The sequence below is a fragment of the Panthera uncia genome, assembly GCF_023721935.1.
Source record: "Panthera uncia isolate 11264 chromosome C1 unlocalized genomic scaffold, Puncia_PCG_1.0 HiC_scaffold_4, whole genome shotgun sequence".
NCBI classification, from domain to species: Eukaryota; Metazoa; Chordata; class Mammalia; order Carnivora; family Felidae; genus Panthera; species Panthera uncia.
Genome location: NW_026057585.1, coordinates 28,276,206 through 28,285,482, shown reverse-complemented (window position 1 = coordinate 28,285,482; position 9,277 = coordinate 28,276,206). Strand labels below are relative to the sequence as shown.

At 44.1% G+C, this 9,277-nt stretch overlaps 1 protein-coding gene across 2 annotated transcripts in view; it reads right to left on the bottom strand.

The window, feature by feature from the left end:
* The window catches only part of TGFBR3 (transforming growth factor beta receptor 3), a 207,212-nt gene extending 198,455 nt beyond the window's left edge, over nucleotides 1-8,757 (bottom strand). For both annotated transcript variants that reach the window (XM_049616798.1, XM_049616797.1), the window contains exon 1: nucleotides 8,418-8,757. The gene's annotated coding sequence lies outside the window, so the exon portion shown is untranslated. The remainder of the gene's footprint in view (nucleotides 1-8,417) is intronic.
* Between the last annotated feature and the right edge of the window lie 520 nt (nucleotides 8,758-9,277).

Sequence of the window (9,277 nt, the reverse complement as noted above, 5' to 3'; positions counted from 1 at the left end):
GAGAAGAGAAGAGAAGAGAAGAGAAGAGAAGAGAAGAGAAGAGAAGAGAAAGGGAAAATATAAAACCTCGGAGAATGCCAACACATAGGAATCAAGCACTGGAAAGGCAACCTGAAGAGAGATCGAGAAGGTAAGGAGAAAACCGGAAGAAGGAGCTCCAAGGAAACGAAGATGGTAAAAAGGTGGGGGAAAGACAAGAGTTAAGCAGCAAAGGCCCCAGAGAGAGGACAATGCAGACACCACTTAAAGCAAGCACAAGTTTCGCACTTTGCACCTTTTCTCACACCCTGCCTTGGTATGGTGGGTGTGGGAGCCGGCCTGCAGCAGGCCAAGGACTTCAATAGGAGGTGAGAAAAAATGAGCCAATAGCCAAACACCACTAGCCCCGACAAACTGTGTTGTTACCAAAGATTCTGTACCATTAGGAAAGTTTTATTCAACACTCTGTGGAGGTGTAAGGTGTGAGAAACAGGAACTAAGACCTGCTGGGGGTGATCTTCTGGTGGTAGAAAGGAGATTTCTTAGTTAACACCTGGGTATCACAGGACCACTAATCCCGAAACCAGCCGTAGGCACTCAGAATGGCTAGGTGCTTCTGACAAGTGCTGAGGACACTATATGCACCCACACATCATCCAGCTTCCAGTTAGGCTTCTCACACCAGCATCCCTAGCCTTTCTTTCTTCACCAGCAGAATGATGCTCGGCATCAGGGACCACATTTCCATTCAAGTCTGGTAAAACGTGTACCAAAAAAACACAGCACCAACTACCTGGTATGATGTTGGGAGCCCATAGCATGGCACCATTCAGACTGGAAAAGGCTTTACCAAAAATACCAGCCAGGTCCCAGAACACTGGGACCAAACACCCTCGTGTCAGCAGAAGCTGCCTGACTACTCTTCCGTTTGCTCTGTGAGAAACAAAAAGGAACTGAAGGAGGAGTCTTTAATCCCAAAATTATTCTTCATTTCCAATAGAGACCACTTGAGAAAATTCTGAAAGCCAACCAGAAAAGACAGATTTTTTAAAAAATATTCATCTATAGTCTTTCCTCCTTTACCCTCTACAAAAAAAGCAGCCCAACCCCCAAATGATCATTTTTCTTGGCTTAATTTCCCTATTTTTGTGATATATAATTGGAAACAGACCGCTTTTTCCTGGCTTCAGAGAACAGGATCTTTGGGGTTACAGGAGTTGCCAACTCCAGAACCTCAGCCTTAGCAAAGTTTCTTTTGCAAACCTTTTTACCTATACCTTTAAGTAGTTAAAGTATATATTAATTCCAAAGAAAACACTTAAATCCCTCATTATTATACAAAAGTGAATTTTGTCCTAATGAATTAGATGCTACTTTCCCTTTTCTACCTGGTTAAACTAAACAGAATCCTGCTTTGTGTTCAATTATCTCCCATTTGAACTTTACCAAGAGCCCTCCACCCAACAAGGTATCTAAATGGGGTACCTTCCGGAACTATTTTTAAGAATTTAGTAGGACGGGTTCTACAGGAAACTCCTTGTTTGCCCACACACTGAATGAAATGAAAATCTTGAATATCTTAGAAAGCAACCACTCTAATAATGAAATAAAGATGCCACAAACTGAAAAAGGCATAAATACAAAAGAATATGAAATGTATCAAAGTAGGTCATCCTTCCTCAGGCTCCAAAAACATGATGCAACAATTGTCATGGATGAGTATGATGAAGTCAAAAGAAAAAGACAGGAGTGCCTTCACAAAGTTGGCTGTTATCTTAAATATTTTTTTCACGATTCAGATAGTATATTATGAATACGACGACAGGTAACAATCTCTATAAAAAATTTAAAAACTAAGCAATGTCTGCTCAGAAAGGCTTTGACAAAAGGAGACAGACCAACAATAGTACACAATGCTGATTTAGAAGATCAGAAACTTCTCCCACACACATAGGGAAGACCTTACAATGTAATAATACAAAATGTATGTAATGAGTCAGTGGTGCTTTCCCTCAAAGTTGAAGTTAATTTGCCAGCCAACTGCACAAAGTCTAATATAACAAAAGGAGACATTTATTCTTTATGGACACTCAGAAGAGAGTTCTGTGTTTGAGTATGTTTTGTTTTAAAGGAAAAACAGAAAAGAGATCACGTATAACAACACAGGCAATACCACACAAAAGGAGTTGGGTATAACATTGGAATCTAAGTATTTCACCTAAAATAACCTTCCAATTATGGGGGAGGAGAGGAGCCACATTCTGCTCCAGCAACCATCATACAGTGAATGATGAAATGAAATTTGCAAATACACACCCGTGTATTTTTGCATTCATTGACCAATTTCATACTGTCAAGACACATAAATCACTAAAAATGCTAATAGAAGTATACTCTCAAAAGGGAATCTTTTCATGTGCCAAGTTGAAATTAAGTATTCACCAAGTTTCCATTAATAAAACAGTAAGAACAAAATAAGAAATCCAAAGTAGATTTCTTTGGTAGACCATCCACCTGGTCCATGTGGTGTCCTTACCCATCAATGGAGGTTAGTCATCTCACCTGTCACACTGCAGCCCTTGTCTCACAGGGCAATCCGATCAACAGGAAAGCTCAAGGACTAGTATCTGTAAAGACTGTTTTCTAAAGATCATTCTTTCAAGGACTAATCAACCTACACGTGTTTTTACAAATGTTCCATTTGCAATTTCACACAAAATCCTGACCTTCAGCATGTACCAGGGAAATGAATTATGGTACTTGGAAGGAAAGGCCAGCAGGTGCTTCTTCCTCCACAAAGAGCACCCTACTCTGACCCCCTTTCCCCTGGAGTCCAGTGCCCAAGACACAGGGAGACTATATGCTTCTGTATTACCATCCTTTCTCATAGAGATAGAGCTTGCATTTTAGATTTTATCTTCAATTTTTATTGTGGCAACAATTTAACAGTAAATCCTAAAAATGAACTTTGCCATGCTCTACTCTTATTCAGAGTCCTCTTCCCAGACTTGAAGAAACTTTCAGCACAAACACTAGTGTTAATCTTTTTTTTCTTCCGCCCTGTAATTACCCTAAGCAGGAGATATCAGGATGGCCTGAGGGCATAACTCTAGGGCTCTTTTTTCAGACCTTCAATAATAATTGAAGATTAAATAAATTAAATAAAGATGCCCTTAGTTGTCCTTCTATAAGTCTTGATGGTTGGCCTAGGAAACTAAAGAATAAAAAAAAAATGTGTAAGGTCCAAATGAGAGTGGCCTCATGCAGAATTTTTACAAATGTTGTTCCAAACACTAAACACTGTGCACATCTTGGTTGGTATAAAAATCATTATTCTCTCTGAAAGAAGGAAAATTGTTTGGAAATCTGTCCTAAATCTTTAGCAAGGGCTTTGCAAACAGAGAAAAGAAAGCTCAATGTCAGTTAACAAACAAATGTTGTATTTCAAAAAGGTACAGAAATGAACAGAGCCCAGGAAATGGACCTAGATCATTTTTTATAAAGTCCTTCCAAACTGTGTTATTTCAGCTTGACTGGAAACCAAACAAATTAGCAATAGCTTTTGTTTTATGCAATGCTACAAAGAGACAATGCTGTATCATTCCAAGTATTAGCTCTGAAGATGTGGAACTAGAGAAATTACTGCTGTGTATCTTGGTGCAGTAATTTTCTTCCAAAACCACAAGAGCTCTTGCTGAAACTGTTAAAGGCTAACTGTTATTTGTGAAAGGCTAGTTTTTCATATAACCGCAAATTACTTTTACATTGCAAACTGTCAATATTCCTACAGGTGATACAAGGTTACTTATAAGTTAAAGATCCTTAAAAACATTTGCTTACTTGAGTTATGCAAATTTCAAAAAGTAGTTAATATTTCTTAAGTTTCAAAATTTCAAGTTAAAAAAACACAAGGAAAATGCTCCAATATACAGAATAAAAGTAACAAAATCGTTTTTCAAATAGCTGTTAAGAGCAAAAGAAAGGAAAAAAAAGGGAAGGCTGCCCTCATTAACTAATGAACCTGACAATTATAATTAGTTTTTGTCCAATAGCAACAAAGGGGGGGGGGGGGGAAACATGTTCAAGATAGATTGTCAAGAATAGGGATAATTCAAAATGACGACAGCAAATTCATCCAGAAAAATATATTACAGCAATGTAATACTTATCAGTCTGAATTCTAACTGTTCTGTTACGCCTGAAATGTAAAGTCAGAACTTTCCACAGATTTATGATCCCAGGAAATTGGTGATCACTTAGGTACTAAAGAAGTCAGCAGAGATCACCTTAGCAGCATACTCAAAAGGACACTTTGAGTTCCCTGAGAGGTTAGGCCCAGATTCTCCCTGCAGGAAACTCACCTGACTTTCACAAGCTACAACTAAGTTTGCATGCAAAAGGGAAAGATTAATTACTTTGAATCTTTTTTTTTTTAAGTTTACTTATTTTTGAGAGACAGAGAGAGAGAGACAGAGAATCCCAAGCAGGCTCCTCACTGTCAGCACCAACCCATGAGCCGTGAGATCAGGACCTAAGCCGAAATCAAGAGTCAGACACTCAGCTGAATGAGCCACCCAGGTAACCCTAATTCCTTTGAGTCTTAAAAAGAATTGGACAATCCCTTCCTTTAAATTAACCAATTCTGTCAATCTATAAAGGCTTTCCAAGACAAAGCCTTAGGAAGCCTTAAGGCATCTTGGCCCCCTGCTATCAGAGGCTTGAAAGAGGACAGCTAATTCGCCAACTCCAAGACTAGGAACCAGAAGCCTATTAGGAGTAGGGGGTTTGAAAAATGTTTGCTAAAGGAGTGTAAACTACATGAGAGCATGGAAAATTAAGTTAAATCCTAAATAAAATGCTAATCTGAAGTAGCTTTTGCAATGCTGAGATTTTGAAAGAAGAGACTAAATTTTAAAGTTATTTTTTAAAAGGATCCACATGATCCTAACTTGCTAAATGAAATAAAGTCAAAACTACCTAATACACAAGAAGCAAGCTGGGGCACCTGGGTGGCTCAGTCAGTTGATCATCCGTCCAACTCTTGATTTCACCTCAGGTCATGATCTCACAGTCAAGGTATCGGCTCACATCAAGCTCTCTCCCTCCCTTTCTGCCCTTCCCTCCCAGCCCCCAATCACACACACACTCTCTCAAAATAAATAAATAAATAAACAAAGAAGGAGGAGGAGGGAAACTGGCCTACCAAACTGCAGGCAAAGATTGAAAACTTTGCTTAAAAGTCAGTTTAACTGTTTTTCCAGGCACGTTAATTTTTTAAGTTTTTTAAAATTTGAGACAGAAAGCACCAGCGGGGGAGGGGTAGACAGGGAGGAGAGCGCGAGATCCCCAAGCAGGCTCTGCACCACCAGCCTAGAGGAGGACGCAGGGTTTGAACGCAGGAACAGTGAGATCATGACCTGAGCCAAAGTCGGACAACTACCTGACTGAGCCACTCAGGTGCCGCCAGGCATGTTAATTCTTAAATAATATTTATATTTTATTTACAAGATCAGTGTCTATAGACACGTCACACCTCTACAAGACAAATACAATACGTCTGAACTATCACTATATACCAAAATATAAGCCTCTGAAGAATGCCTAGAATTGCTGCTACTCAGGATAACAATCCCTCAGTCTCAGTCTTACACTTGGAAGATGCTAATGAAGAATTATAATGACAGGATTGTGAGTGTACCAACCTTCCCGAAAACAAACTCACTACATCCAATTTTCTACAAAAGACAAATGAGGACCATTACAAAAGGATACACAATGGATCTCTCTGGACTCCCAGTTCTCCTGGATAATTGAAATATTGTTCAAATTACACAAAATTAGGGGCGCCTGGGTGGCGCAGTCGGTTAAGCGTCCGACTTCAGCCAGGTCACTATCTCGCGGTCCGTGAGTTCGAGCCCCGCGTCAGGCTCTGGGCTGATGGCTCGGAGCCTGGAGCCTGTTTCCGATTCTGTGTCTCCCTCTCTCTCTGCCCCTCCCCCGTTCATGCTCTGTCTCTCTCTGTCCCAAAAAAAAAAAAAAAAAAAAAAGTTGAAAAAAAAAATTAAAAAAAAAATTACACAAAATTATCTTACATACACTTCTTAGGGAAAACAAATGGAAAAAACTACACGCACGTGTATTTAATATCTGTCCAGCCACGAGAGAGTTGACATATATCCAACATATAGGCCTGGTCCTCAAGGTCATTCTTATTATAATCAGTTGAAATTAAACCCAGTTTTCCAGTGTAAACTCAGAAAGCAACTTGGTGATTTCGCTAGATAAAGCCACATTTCCCACTTCTTAAATGTATTTTTAATACCCTAAAAACTGGTTTAAGTGTCTGACAGACATCAATAGTGTGTTATACTCCCCCTATTGGCTAATATTCAAAATAACAGTGAATTCCCCCAGGGTTGCCTTTGAAGTGCAGGGGTTCAAAAGTTAGTTGGTGATTTTTATATTTAAAAACATGAGCTGGATCAACAGTTGTTAAGCAAAGCTGCCATGTAATGGTCAGATTCCATCAAAACAGGAAAAATTAAAGTTGACAAATGACAAAGACAAAGTGAAGGGCTAAAACTATGCTGAAGCCTTGAAACACTAAACAATGCAGAATTCAAGCCAAAAGCAGAGAACACCAAGAAACAGAGCAACATCCTTTAACTGACACAATGGCATGAAATCAATTTCATTTTAATAGCCCTTAAGGGGGTAAGAATTATTTCCCTGCCTCCTGTGCCAACCCCAAGCTGTTTCCTAAGGAAGCCAAGTAACTCTGACAATGTGTAGAGAATAGAAGAAATTAAGAATAAATATTCATATGAATTAATCCAAATCAAGATTCTGTTTCTAATTACTTGGATCCAGTTTCAGAGCTGTAATTTGGCATCCCAGTAAGTATATCACCTAAATTAATTACAGATACTTTATTACTGTTTCAAGAGATATGTCCAACTCAAATGGGAACCTGAACAACAGAAGATGCCTGGGCTCACCCCACACAAATCTGATTGCACTTGTTAGCTCTCCCTGGCTAAGTTAGCTCTGGACTCAGAACTAACAGAAAGTTATGCGTTAGCTTGGGCAAATTACTAACCTCTACAGTCTTATCTGTAAAATGGCCCTGATAATGTTTTTACCACAGAGTTGGTATGAGGTTTAAATGGTCCTCAAGGCATGCAGGAGAGTGACACAGTTTGGGCTCAATAAACGGTAGCTATTATTACGAGAGAGAAATAGCTGATTTCACAGGGAAGTAACTGTTTGCAGCCTTAAAGTACCATTTCAGGACAACTAAAAGGTCTTGGCATGTGCTTTGTTACCTCTAGATGCTTCTTTCCACCCAAACCGCTCACTTACTTTTCTTAGATGGGAGATGTTCAGAAAATGCCTGGTTCCCCATCTCCGGCTGTCACTCCTAGCGTCCTTCACCCTCTTTGCGCTTTTCCCATCACCTCCGTCTCCGGACAAGCAGCTTTCACACCTGTGTAGCGCTTGCTCGGCACCAGGCACTGTTCTATACTCTACACATACTAAATCATTCAATCCTCACAGTGACTTTATGAGACCAGACCTATTATTATCCCCATTTCACAGCTAAGAATATTGAGTGATTTTCTTTTCTCAGCTCTTCTGGTACACACTAAACTAAGTTCCACTGTGCCCAGGTAATTCTCGCTTGACCACGCCGACTCCCTACGCTACGTGATTCTGGAAAGTGGGCAAATGCCCACTTTAATAACAAGTCTGCAAGCAGATTCTTGTAGCCACAGCCCAAGATTTCCAGTTTGTTCTAACCAAATGAAGATGCTAAGGGAATCCTTCAAAATGAACTGGGTAAGGGGCTAATCCGTTAACAGGGGGCGCGTTCTCTGCGGGGCCCGGGTCTGCAGCGCTCCGCGCCGCCCTCACTAAACCCGGAGGGCGCCGGCTGAGGGGAGCGCAGCTCCCGTCGGTGCGCGAGTCTCCGGGCGCAGCCTCTGCAACTGCAATTGAATGCAAACCCACAACAAACCTTTCCCACCGACGCTGTCACGCGCCCCGGGGTAAGTGGCCGGCGCGCCCCGCGGGGATCGGAAAAAACCGTGGAGAGGAAGAGTGAGGACAGGCGTGGAGGAGGAGACGTCTTCCCCAGGACAGCGCATCGCCGGGAGCGCTGCCCACCCGACCCAAGACGGCCGCTCCCCACGCACCGCTGGCCACGGGTCGCGGCTCCTCCGAGCGTAAACAGTGCTGGACCAACGCCGCCCTCCCGAGCCCGAGGGGTCCGTGCGGCCGGAGCGACCCCGGCCGTGAACAGACACGGAGCCTCGTGCAGCGCCAACAGGCACCGCGCAGCCTGCAGAGCCCGAGGCCGGAACGTGTGCAGGGCTAGTGGCGCGGCCAGGGGCGTCCCGGCACGGGCTGTAGCGCCGCGGGGCCGGGCCCGCACGTACCTCGGAGGCGGCGTGTCACGCAGAGATCCACCCGCCGCAAGTCGGTGGAACGCGGAGGAAAGTTTCCCCGCCCAGCTCTCGGCGGCGGTGAGCTCCAGCAGCTGCTGCGCCGCGGCGCAACTACGCCATCCGGACCCGCCGGGACTTTCACCTCCTACAGGGAGCTCCGGGAATCGTCCAGGGAAAGTGGCCGAGCACGAGAGCCGCCGAATGCCCTCCCTCACTCACTGGGAAGAGGAAAGCGCCACTCCGCGTCCCCGAAACCCTCGATTACCCCCATCGGGCCGACCCAGCGCTATAGCTCTCCCTCACACACACACGCGGGCGGGGCCGGGCGGGACGCCGCAGCAATCAGCGCGCGGGGGGAGGGGCGCTCCTCCCCCGCCGCCCCACCGAGGGCTCCGCGCGGCGGAGAAACTCCTCCTCCCGCCGCCCGCCCCTTCCCCCTCCCCCTTTTCCTCCCCGGCTGATGGATGAGCCCCGAGCGCTGCTGGAGCCAGCGTTTCCCTTTGGGCTGAGGGTGGTGGAGGAGAGGAGGAGCACCGCGGAGCGGCCGGGCTGCTGCGCGCCCGAGGTGGGGCGGCGAGTGGGTGTCTCAGTCCTGCGGGCGGTGGGGGTCCGCGGACGCTAGCTGCAGGGGTTCGCTAGCTGCAGGGGTTCGCTCCCTCAAACTACGTCCTTCAAACTTTCTAGGTCTCTGGAGGAGTTGGGTTTTTATTTGGTTACCTCGGGCTCGATATAAAAATTCTAAATCCTCCAGTAAACTGATCACACCCTCCTGCCCACTTTTTAGCAAAGCTCCTTCATGCACACCTTCATTCTGTCCCTGTTTGTTTTTCCCACCTCCGATCCTGCTTGTT